Here is a 13,682-nt window from a genome sequence, read left to right as displayed (position 1 = left end):
GTTGGAACAAGTATAGTATCTGTTGGAACAATTGTAGTATCCGTTGTAGCAAGTGTAGTATCTGTTGCAGCAAGTGTAGTATCTGTTGCAACAACTGTAGTATCTGTTGCAATAACTGTATTATCTGTTGCAGCAACTATAGTATCTGTTGCAGAAACTGAGTAAGTTGTTGAACAAGTCCTTACTCTTGTTGGATAAAACACAACTAGTTACTCATTTTTTGTAACATGTCACTCCACTTGTTTGATTTCCATCGTTTATCACTAAATATGGTTGATTTCCATTGTTTATCACTAAATATGGCTGATTCCCTCTACTCAATAATTAAAACTTGAGTCACTCCATTTGTTGGAAAAAACCCAACATGTAACTTAGTTGCTGCAACAGATTTGATACTTCTTAAAAACTCTGATTTTTTGTACTATGTTCAATGACTTACTAATTGCTGCAACAAGGCCTGTCAGTTGTTGGATAAAATGCAACATGTTACTAGTTGCTGCAACAAGTCCTGTTACTTGTTGGATAAAACCTAACAAGTTACAGAGCTGTTGCAACAAATTCATTACTTGTTGGAAACTGTACAACAATTTATTAACAAAATACACACATTAGTGATTTGAACACGAACAACATATCATATAAACCAAGTTCACAAACACCAAGAACATGAATTACCATGCTAAGAAAGAATAACATTAAATGTCATAAAGTTCCAACATATAACTATTATTACAAGAGAATGCAATTTACAACTATGGAGCATTTCGGCTTGGACATGTTTTTTTGTGGCCAGTTGTTTTGCATAAGGAGCATTTGGTTTTCCGCATAGCCCTCTTTGTCCACCTTCTTCCGAGTTTGCTAGAACTTAATATCTTCATATCCCTCAGCCACCACTTGCACTTTGAATGTTCACATCTAAAGCAATACACAATTCGCAAATTGAATGACATTCTTTTATAAAAACATGTTTCATCATCTTGAACATGGCTAGACTATGACGATTGTGCAGCACACAGTGTATTACTCGCAAGTTCGGGTATAGGAATCGGCTCACCCCCACTTCCATGGGGCTTCGCACTTCCATTATCTAGAATATCCATATCCACCCTATCCAATTTATCATTTAACACATCTTGTTGGTCTTGAGCTAAATTATGTGTTACACCCTGGAAATTTCCCGTTAACGTACAGTGAATAGACTAATGAAGGGCACGACGTATACAATGTTTTGATAAGTAAGAAATAACATTTGATGCTTCTAAATGAGATTTCAAAGACATTTGAGGTAGGAGACGAAAGTTGTTAAGGAAAGCAAGGTATATGTTATGTGTCAGACAAGATTTACGAGTATCGAATTAATGATGGCTTAATGATGTTTTAGAGAAGAGTTATAATGTCCCTTAGATTGTTAACGAGGTGTTAAATAAGTGTCAAGAAGATTTCATAAGGATTGGAGATCAAACGAAGTGACGAGAACAAGATCAGAGAAAAGATGGGTTACACGGCCGATTATACGGTCCGTATAATGGTCCACAGAATCGTCACAGTGAAGGTCCCTCACTGATGGGATTATACGGTCACTTATACGGACCGTATAAAATTATACGGACCGTATAATGGTCACAGAAGCGAGATGTTGAAGGGGCGATTTCACTGTCACTTATACGGACCGTATAAGTGTCCGTATATTTTCTCGACGGATCAGATTTTTAAGTTATTAAAAAGGGGACCAAGTTCATTATTTCATTTCATTTTTCACCCAACACTTCAAGAACTCTCTAGAACCCTCTCCACTCTTCATCCATAAGAACTCAAGAGAAAATTATGATCAACTTCATCAAACTAAGAAAACTAAGTGTAAGAAACTCATTAGAGATAATCCAAGTCAAGAAATTTCATTGGAGGTGAACTAGGGTTTTGGCTCAAGCGAAGTATTTCCACCCAAGGTTCTTTCCTACACTATCTAAGGTAAGTTTTATGGTATTTCCATGTTGTTTAAGGTATTGAGAAGTTGAAACACTTGGATTGTAGAAGGGTATAGAAAATGGGTCATGAATGTGGGAATAGTGTCATTTTTGAGTAATAGCTTGGATTGAGTCATGATTCTTGATGTGTTGTGATTATGGTTATGTTAAATGATGTTAATAACATGTGATAGACATTGTATATGAATGAATTTAATCGTGTGCTCTGACCATGGATATGGATGATTGGAAGTGAATGGAGGAATATGGATAATGCAGATGAATAAAGACTATTGTTATGATGTTGTGAATGTTATTATTGATGTTTGAGAGTTGATATATGACATGGAGGAAGTCGTATAAATAAAGGAGATGCTGTCCAATTTTCTCTAGCTTTAGTCATGTATGCTAAGCTATCGATTTTCTAATGATAGTATAATTCTAATGAAGGTAGAGACGTGAGCATTGAAGGAGAACGTGCAAGTGATAGAATAGTTGAACGGAAAGGTATGTAAGGCTAGTCCGTTCTTTCTAAGGCATGACTCCTATGACATGAATCCTCCTATCCTTCCATGATTTTCCTACATATCGGAAATTATGAGTCTACGATTATAAAGAGCTTCATACAAGATAAAGAAAAGAGACACGTTACGAGCATGACAGTACTGATGATGAATCTAAGTCTAAAAGTCCTAAAGTTCATGATCTGACATTCCTACGAAGCTAATGATCCTTATATGATTCCTATGATATTATTTTCCCTACCTCTTCATGACTTTCTTACATTCCGGGAACTATGAGTCAACATTGATAAAGAGCTTCTTATGAGATAAAGATGAGATATATGTCATGAATATGATAATAATGATGATAAGTCTAAGCCTAGAGATTCTAAAGCAAGATATGATATCCATGAAGTTAATGATCCTATTTACGATCCCTTGATGTTGTTCAGGTGTACACTCACCTTAAAATGTTAGTTCCTTCAAGGTGAGATATAATGAATATGATCACTCCATAATGTAATCGGGGGTTCTCGACCTTATATCACCCCGATATTGTTATAGATTGTCTATAAGCTCTAATGCATGTCCTATGACCAATGTCCCGAAAAATTACGAGTCTATGTTCATACGGGGTTTCATATGAGATAAAGGTAAGAGATATGCCATAGATACGATAATGGTAATGATGAGCCTAATTTTAGAGATTTTAAAGCCTATCATATGATATTTTTATGAAGTTCATGCTACGAATATGATATGATTTTCATAGATTGTCTTTAAATTCAAATGCATGCTCTATGAAAAGCTATGATAAACTTATGAGATGTATGTGATGATAAAAGATTTCCGTAGTGATGGCAATGATGATGATGAGATATACTGAGCCTTGTTATGGCCGGGTACGGCAGACATATATGTGATACTGTCGAGCCACTACGTGGCTGAATACGGATATTGTCGACCCACTACGTAGCCCAATACGGATAATGTTTAATGTGTATGAGCAGATACAGTACTATGATATGTATATGTATGTGCATTCCGCGACCTTTAAGAAAAGGTAAAGTAAGCATGACAAACATATCAAAAAGGTATTTGATCTTTTATTTTATGCTGCCTTTCACGTGTACTTATGTTACTACTCATGCTTTACATACTCAGTACATATTTCGTACTGACGTCCTTTTCTTTGGACGCTGTGTTCATGTCCACAGGTAGACAGGGAGGTGACCCAGATTCGTAGGAGTTACTCAGCAGGCTTATAGAAGCACTCCATTACTTCGGAGGTGCTATCTTGAATTGTTATTTTGTGTATATATTTGGGCACGACGGGGCCATGTCCCGTCTTTATGTTAGTACTCCAGTAGAGGCTCATAGATATGTATGTGTGGGTAGTATGGTCTCACGATGTCCTTATTGTATGTACATTATTTTGATAGCCGAAGGGCATATGTATATATAATTATGTTTCAAAGTGAAAAATGGTTTTCCTATGATTTGAGTATAAGATTAATGAATGAATGCTTGATGAGTACGATGGTTAATGGTATGAGCGGTGCTAGGTGGTTAGCCCCGGGCACCCGTCATGACCCATAGTTGGGTCGTGACATTATGGTTCTCCGACCGAGCTTCCAACCACGTATACCCTTAAAATGGGCCTAGATACATCTTTCAAATAAGTACGCAAACGACCCTGATCGGTTATCTTAAAAGGCAAGACCCTCTGGTTTTCAAAAGAGCTATGCATGTAAGTGATGACAAGGTATTTCGGTTCATAAGTTAATTCACAATAGTTGATGATTAAGTTCACAAAATCATCAAACTCAACATCTCTTTGGACAGTCATCGCTATCGTCTCTAACATGTGAGCCAAATATATTGATTGTTCACCTCGATCCATTCACCATGGCAATCAACACCTATTATTATTGAGTCCCCTATTAATGGTGCCTGAAGATATATTGTTTTAAGAAAATCAGTCATGACCAGCCCAAGTCAAAGGCAACTTAAATTTATAATTAAGTTAATTATTGAGTGGTTTTTTTCTGTAATTTTAGACCCAAATTAGTTAACTTAATCACAATTTTTAGCGGCCTTTGAGCTTAGACGTTCAAAGTTGTCACATCTAGTAATTACCAAACTTGAATGTCAAGTGTTGAAATTACTAAAGGTGACAACCTTGACCACCCCAAGCCCAAAACCCACTTAATTTTATGATTAAGTTAATTATTGAGTGGTTTTTTTTTTTTTTTTGTAATTCTGAACCCAAATTAGTTAACTTAATCACAATTTTGAGCGGCATTTGATCTTGGATGTTCAAAGTTGTCACATCTAGTAATTACAATACTTGAATGTCAAGTGTTGAAATTACTAAAGTGACAACTTTGACCACCCCAAGCCCAAAGCCCACTTAAATTTATGATTAAGTAAGTTATTGAGTGATTTTTTTTTGTAATTTTGGACCCAAATTAGTGAAGTTAATCACAATTTTGAGCGGCCTTTGAGCTTGGATGTTCAAAGTTGTCACATCTAGTAATGACAACACTTGAATGTCAAGTGTTGAAATTACTCTAGGTGACAACTTTGACCACCCCAAGCCCAAGCCCACTTAAATTTATGATTAAGTTAATTATTGAGTGGCTTTTTCTTGTAATTTTGGACCCAAATTAGTTAACTTAATCACAACTTTAAATGACTTATTGGAAAAAATAACTGACTTGTTGCAATAAGTAGGTTACTAGTTGCAACAACTCGCTTATTTGTTGGAGACAACTTCAATTTTTGTCTCTGTCTCATATCAAAATGGAACAACTATATGACTTGTTGGAACAACTAATGTACTTGTTGCAACAAGAATGTAACTTGTTCCAACTACTTGGTAACTTGTTGGAGACAGCTTCAGTTGTCTGTTTCATAACAAAATGCAACAACTAAGTGACTTGTTGGAACAAATAACTGACTTGTTGCAACAAGCAGGTTACTAGTTGCAACAACTCGCTTATTTGATTAAGACAGCTTCAGTTTTTGTCTCTGTCTCATATCAAAATGGAACAACTATCTGACTTGTTGGAACAACTAACGTACTTGTTGCAACAAGTATGTAACTTGTTCTAACTACTTGGAAACTTATTGGAGACAACTTCAGTTTGTCTGTTTCATAACAAAATGCAACAACTAAGTGACTTATTGGAACAAATAACTGACTCGTTGCAACAAGTAGGTTACTAGTTGCAACAACTCACTTATTTGTTGGAGACAGCTTCAGTCTCTGTTTCATCCAACAACTGTAAAATATGTCCAACAACTGTTGTACTTGTTGCAGCAAGTATCATACTTGTTGCAACAAGTAACTCAGTTGTTGGAAAAAGTAAGAGCTCTCCAACAGATTTCACAGTTGTTGCATAAAGTACAACAACTGTTGTAAATTATTTATTCACATTTTTAGTAATTGTTACAACAAATTAGTAAATCTGTTGCAACAACTTCATAATTTATCAACAACTCTTGCAGAAACTACAACAGTTGATGCAAAAAGTTCAGAAGCTCTTATACAACAGCTTTAGAACTTGTTGCAACAACTACAACTGCTACTGTAACTAATATGGGAAAATCAGCAACTAGGGCAACTATACCCATATGAACAATTAAAATAAAACAGTATTGTTTTACTTACCAATGGATCGGAAAACACTTATGAAGTAATCCCCAGTGCTACACCAATGACATTCAGTCAAAAAATTACAAAATCGGATAATTTTTTTTTCTTGAGCAATGGCGGATGAAGAAGAAGAAGAAAGCAACAATAATGGTGGACCAAGAAGAAGAAGAAGAAGAAGAAGAAGAAGAAGAAAAAAAAGAAAGCAGCAGCAGAAGAAGAGAAGACGAAGAGAGCAGCATGAAGAAGAGAAGACGAAGAGATGGGAAGAACAAAAATGGAGAAAACCGCGCTGAAGAGGAGCTTTTTTTTAGGGTTTATAGTGGTTGGGTCAAAGTGGTAAAAATAAAAATTTGGGGCAAAGTGTTAAAAGTAAAGTTTAGGGTCAAAGTATTAAAAATAAAACTTGAGGGCAAAGTGTTAAAAATAAAGCTGAGGGTCAAAGTGTCAAAAATGAAATTATTGGGCAAGCTCAAAATCCTTAATCACTAATCAAATTTTATCACCTCTACTCAATAATTAAAACTTGAGTCATCTCCCTTTAATTTTAAAACTAAAACAACACCTATAATTAACTGCGAAAATTTAAGTAAAGGTGACCTTTAAGTTTGGAAATTACTAGAGGTGACTTGTAGGGACCACATCAAGTCAAAACCGAATTAAATTTGGGATTGAGAAAATTGGGGTTGAAAATGTATTTTGCCAAACTTGTTAATCTTTTATAAAATACAAAAAAGACCCCAAATCATTTAATCCAACCCCCCATTTATTTCAAACTCAACATCGGTCCAATATCAAACCACACGAACTTCATTCAAAACAGGAACTGATCTCAACTGCTCCTTCAATCTTTCAACTTCAAACCCACGAACTGATCTCAACTGCTAAATGTGCTTCTTGAAACCGTCTTCAACCTCTTCAAAAGCCGACTCTCATACGAACTGCTGCTCTCCATTTCTCTCAGGTAAAATCGCTCAACTTTTTCTTCTTTTAAAGTTAGGGTTTTGAAATCAAAGTGAGAAAATGATGATTTTGGTCAGAGAAGAAGAAGAATAACATGGGTTTGTCTGCAATGTTGTTTATTTTGTTGTTCAATGCTTAAGAAACCCTTATTTGCTGTATTTGTTCAAGTTGTTGGGGTTTGTGTGTTTGTAAATAGTGTATGTGATTGTGAAATTTTGGTTTTTGGTGTTGTTTGTGTTCTCGTTCTCCTTAGGAGTTCGAAAAAAGGGCTTGTTGGGCTTGAAAAAACCCACATTTGCTCTATTTGTTCCACTTGTTGGGGTTTCTGTGTTATTAAATAGAGTTTGGGGGTTTGAAATTATGGTTTTTGGTACTGTTTGTGTTCTTGTTCTCCTTGGGGTTTCGAAAAAAGGGTTTGAATTTTTTTTGGATTTTTTTCAACAGCTGAGTAAGTTGTTGCAGCAACTTCAGCACTTGTTTGACAGTTGAGGTTGGTTTATTTTGTTTAACTTGTGATGGTTGTGTGGTTGTATTGAAACAAATGTTTTTTCTGGTTCAAAAGTTAGAGTTTTGAAATAAAAGTACGAAAATGACTAATTTTGGTTAAAGAAGAAGAGGAAGAACATGGGCAGGGTGTCTATGCAATGTTGTGTATTTTGTTCAATTTTTGACTGTTGTGTGTTTGTAATACACTGATATTGCAGCCTGATAGTGAAATAGATGTTGTTGTCCTATTGTTGTCCTTGTAAGGCTTAGGAAAAATAGCCTTGCCATTTTTGTTTTTGTTTTTACCCAACAGCTGAGTAATCTGTTGCAACAGATTTCTAATCTGTTAGTAAAAATCCAACAGTTGCTGAGGTTGTTGCAGCAAGTGAATATGTTGTTACAACAGATTTAAAATCTGTTTAAAATTGTTAAAACAGTTGTTGAGGAAGCTGCAGCAACTGTTCTGATGGTTTCCAACAGATTAGTCTGTTGGAACAACTCAATCATATGTTCCAACAACTTTACCAGTTGTTGCACCAGATTATCCATCTGCTAGAATTAATCAATACAGTTGCTGAGGAAGCTGCAACAACTGTATTAATATTTTCCAACAGATGTATAATCTGTTGCAACAACTTATGAAGTTGTTGGAACATATGATGGAGTTGTTCCAATATATTACACACTTGTTGCAACCTATGCTTCAGCTCTTGTAAAAATTCATTATTTATTTACTTTAAATGGTGCACAAATCAATTGAAAGTGTTTTTGCTTATCTCCTGTGTGCAGATAAAATGTCTACACGAAAAAGAAAAGGGGAGGAATCATCGAAATCATCTACAGTTAGTAAAAGAGCTAAGGGGCCATCATTAGATGATCTTGCTGAACAGGCAAATATTCTTTCTAAATAAACTGCTGAACAGGAAACCTCTCAAGTAGGAGTTTCTGGCCAAGAAAGTAAAGAAGATCAAGTAGATGAACAAGATAAAGAAGAAGAACAAGAAAAAAATAAAGAAGAAGAAGAAGCTGAAGAAAAAGAAGAAGAAGAAGTAGAAGAAGAAGAAGAAGAAGAAGAAGAAGAAGAAGCAGAAGAAGAAGAAGAAAACAATGCTGAAAATGAAGAAGAAAGAAGAAGAAGAAGAAGAAGAAGAAGATGAGATGATGATGATGTAAATAATGATGACAATGAAGAGGATAAAATTGCATCTTTTGAAAGGTCGGCGACCGGGGCTGTTGATTCTTCTATTGGGACTGATATTGACAGACCTTCCACTGATGAAGTTGTCAAAACTTTCAGTATTGAGAAGTTCTGTGTGCAGATGCCGATAGATAAACTAGGTGATTTGAATGGTGATCTTGTTGTAAAATCAGTCATGGGCAAGCCCTTTGATCACTTTAGGAAGATACTTCAGGAGGAGGACTTGGAGGATTTCTTCAGGGCCACATGTTTTGGCATATATCTAGATTTTCCTGAGGACAACAATGCAAGGTTTCAAATGACCATTGTGTATGGTCTTCTCAAACGAAGAATTATTTGCAGCAAAACTGATGAGATATGGATAAACTACTGCGGCATGCCAGTTTGTTTTGGCATCAAGGAGTTTGCCATAATCACCGGACTAAGGTGTCATGATCCTTCTCAGCCTCTTCCTACAGTTACATTAAAGAAGGGAGCCATGACACCCAAGTCATCCAAGGGAGCCAAGACACCCAAGTCATCCAAGGCAGCCAAGAAAGGCAAAGCCAAGGTTGATGATGATTTGGATTTAGTGGATGTTTGTGGAAAGAGCTACAAGGCAGTGGATTTGCTAGCAGACTTGAAGTCAGAAACTATGTCAAGAAAGCACAAGGAGTCATTATGCTTAGTTTGGTTTGTGAATTCTATTCTTTGGGCAAGGGATGTAAAGAATAATATAGAACTTGGTTTGATTAAACTGTCGGAGGATCATGATGCATTCAATAACTATCCATGGGGTCATAAAAGTTTTAAGTTGACTGTTGAATATTTGTGCAAAGCGTTGAACCCTAATGTGAAGACTTCCAACATCTATGGCTTCCCTTGGGCCTTCATGGTAAACTTTCTTTCTTCAATGTTTTATCTTTTTAATTCTTTTCCTTCATTGATTATTCTGATTTTTGGTGGCATAATTTTTTCTAGGCTTGGTCATTTAAAGCCATTCCACACCTACGGAGGCAAGTCAGGGACTACTCAGAAGAAGTTTGTTTTCCAAGGATCCTCAGATGGTTGACTACCAAAAACAGCAACAAAAAAATGAATCTTGATCCTTTTAACCCCCCTAAGGAAGCAGTAAGTCAGAATCTGTTGGAAAATATCCCTGAATAGTTTTATAACAAGTAACTACTTGTTGCAATAGATACATTTATCTGCTGCAACAACCTCAGAATATGTTGGAAAAATCAAAACAGTTGCTGAGGAAGTTGCAGCAACTGTTCTGATATTTTCTAACAGATAGTGAATATGTTGCAACAACTCCCAAGATGGTGGAACAACTTGATCAGTTGTTGCAACAGGTTCACAACCTGTTGGAAAATATCAGAACAGTTGCAGAGGAAGCTGCAGCAGCTGTTTTGGTTTTTCTAACAGCTAAAGAATATGCTGCAACAACCTAGGAGGTTGTTGAAACATATGTGGGGGTTGTTCCAACAGATTACACACTTATTGGTTGAATATATCTGTTTGTTTGTTGTAGGTTGTACATCCAAGGCTTATCCCGACAAAACGAGAGGTGCAGATGCCATGCCTTGTTAGTTTAAGGCATAGGGAATCTGTGCATGATGAATTGATTGATCAGATAAAAGAAGAATTGGCTGGAGCCACAACCATCATAAGGGCTGGTGTTGTTGATGGTGGTGGTGATGGAGTTGGTGATGGTGTTGGTGATGCTGTTGATATGAATACTGTTGTTGATATTGCAAGACAAGCAGTGGAAGGTCTTGCTGATAAAAGAAGAGATGATGATGGTGGTGGTGATGGAGTTGGTTGATATACTCCCCAAAGTGGTGGTGGTGGGCAGACCACAGATATCCCTTATAGGTTGGGTAGATATTTTTCAGTTGGTGCCGGTTCCTCCAAGGTGTATTTTTGTGCTTGTGAATGCAGTACTTGCAGGCTGAAAATGGAAGGTTTGATAAACAAGGTTGAAGAGTTGCTTCAGGTACAAAAAGATACGAATTCAGCTATAAAGAGTTTGATGTCCAAGAGGGGTGTCCAGCCATCCAAAAAGCTCAGCTCACCCTATACTCCTATTGGGATTCGCAAGAGGGCAAAAACAGTTTCCAAGGCACTTGCTGATTGTAGAGCAAGGAAAACAAGTACTCCACAGAAGTCTATTGCTACTCTTCCTGCTGAATTTGTGCCACAAGTGCTGAAAAAAGTTGATATTTTCAAGCGTGTAAACCCCCAAAAAAAGAAGAAGCTTGAAACCTTGATCAAATCCAAAAAGAGTGGGAGAGCACTGTACTCAATGCATGAATTTGGGGCCGAAGACTTCAAGGTTATGACAAACATGCACGAATGGTGGGAGGATTGGGTAAGTTTCAACACTCATATATATGTATATAATTCAGTATGCTGTTTGAACAAGTCATGTAATTCGATGAACTTGTTGCAACAAGTTAACTAGTTGTTACAACAAGTTACTAACTTGTTGCAACAAGTTAACTAGTTGTTCCAACAAGTTAACAACCTGTTGCAACAAGTTCACTAGTTGTTCCAACAACTCTAACTACCTGTTGCAGCAAGTGGCTGACTGTTTTGATACTTTTACTGCAGTATGTAGATGAAATCTTGTTGCTGATGCGTATGAGGCAGCTCAATTTAACTGAGTACTATGATTCCTCTAATAGAATCATGGACCTCAACTTCTACCATCACTGTCGCAACAGGTACTTAGTATTGTCCGATGAGTCTACAAATGTGGGTGTCGTGCCCTATGATCAAAGACTTGCTCTCTTTAGGTGGGACGATGATGGTCTCGCTTTTCCCAGAGGTAGTGTGCCCTACCTAGGTGGCTGCGAGTGGATTGGTGACAAAAGGATCATAGCTGTCATGAATATTAATGACAACCATTTTGTCACTGTTGAGATCATCATTGAGGAGGGTATCATAAATGTTTATGATTGCAACATCCCATGTAATGACGACGGTGCTTTCTTCTGCCACATGCAACCGTTAATGGATTTGTTCCCCAAGTTGCTAAAGCAGAGTGGCATGTTCTCACACTTACTTGAAAAGTTGCTGAATGAATCATGGAAGTTTGTTCGGAAGAAGGATATCCCCCGCAATGAGACCAATAAGGCATGTGCTTCCTGGTCACTTGCTTTTGTTGAAGCTTTGCTTACCCGCACGAATATGACAAAGCCCGATACCTTATTGAGTGACAATACAGTGGAGAGGATGCAATAGAGGTGGGCTTGTGGAATTATTGATAAGGTGTTGGAGCCCTAATGTGGGGACAAATAATTTCTCTTAAACTATGTTTGCATTAAATAATTTCTCTCATATTTTGCTTGCATTTGAATTATAGTGGATGAACACAGTATGTAAATTTGTTAAATATATATTATATGCTCAGTACCCTTATATATTGTTTAAGTTGTTTCAGTAGTTTTACGCAAGTGACAGATATGTTGGAACAAATACCTAAATTGTTGGTAAAAATAAAACAACTAGTGCAAATATTGCAACAGATGTGAAAATGTTGCAACAAGTAAGAATCTATTAGAACATATGGATCTTCTGTTGCAACAATTTACTTAGTTGTTGCAACAAGTAAGGAATCTGTTGGAACATATGGATCTTCTGTTGCAACAATTTACTTAGTTGTTGCAAAAAGTAAGGCATCTGTTGGAACATATGGATCTTCTGTTGCAAATAATCCAGCAACTGCTGAAGATGTTGCAACAAGTAAGGAATCTATTGGAACATATGGATCTTCTGTTGCAACAATTTACTTAGTTGTTGCAACAAGTAAGGCATCTGTTGGAACATATGGATCTTCTGTTGCAAATAATCCAGCAGCTGCTGAAGATGTTGCAACAAGTAAGGAATCTGTTGGAACATATGGATCTTCTGTTGCAATAATTTACTTAGTTGTTGCAACAAGTAAGGCATCTGTTGGAACATATGGATCTTCTGTTACAAATAATCCAGCAGCTGCTGAAGATGTTGCAACAAGTAAAGAATCTGTTGGAACATATGGATCTTCTGTTGCAACAATTTACTTAGTTTATCACTAAATATGGTTTATTTCCTTTGTTTATCACTAAATATGGGTGAATCGAGTAGTTCACATCAATTCGCTCTAATGATCACTCGATTTAGTGCATGCTGGCTTAGGAGATCCTCTTCGATGACTAAAAATACATCAAATTGATTAAGTATTCCATTATTTATCACTAAATCTGGTTGATTTCCTTTGTTTATCACTAAATGTGGGTGAATCGAGTAGATCACATCAATTCGCTTTAATGATCACTCGATTTAGTGCATGCTGGCTTAGGAGATCCTCTTCGCTGACTAAAAATACATCAAATTGATTAAGTATTCCATTTTTTATCACTAAATATGATTGATTTCCTTTTTTTTTATCACTAAATATGGGTGAATCGAGTAGTTCACATCAATTCGCTCTAATGATCACTCGATTTAGTGCATGCTGGCTTAGGAGATCCTCTTCGCTGACTAAAAATACATCAAATTGATTAAGTATTCCATTGTTTATCACTAAATATGGGTGAATCGAGTAGTTCACATCAATTCTCTCTAATGATCACTCGATTTAGTGCACGCTGGCTTAGGAGATCCTCTTCGCTGACTCAAACTACATCAAATTGATTAAGTATTCCATTGTTTATCACTAAATATGGTTAATTTCCTTTGTTTATCACTAAATATGGGTGAATCGAGTAGTTCACATCAATTCTCTCTAATGATCACTCGATTTAGTGTATGCTGGCTTAGGAGATCCTCTTCGCTGACTAAAAATACATCAAATTGATTAAGTATTCCATTGTTTATCACTAAATATGGTTGATTTCCTTTGTTTATCACTATATATGAGTGAATCGAGTAGTTGATCACTAAAT

Source organism: Lycium barbarum, chromosome 7 (genome assembly GCF_019175385.1).
Source record: "Lycium barbarum isolate Lr01 chromosome 7, ASM1917538v2, whole genome shotgun sequence".
Lineage (NCBI taxonomy): Eukaryota > Viridiplantae > Streptophyta > Magnoliopsida > Solanales > Solanaceae > Lycium > Lycium barbarum.
The sequence above is the reverse complement of the archived record's forward strand: the minus strand, read 5'-3'. Positions refer to the sequence as shown.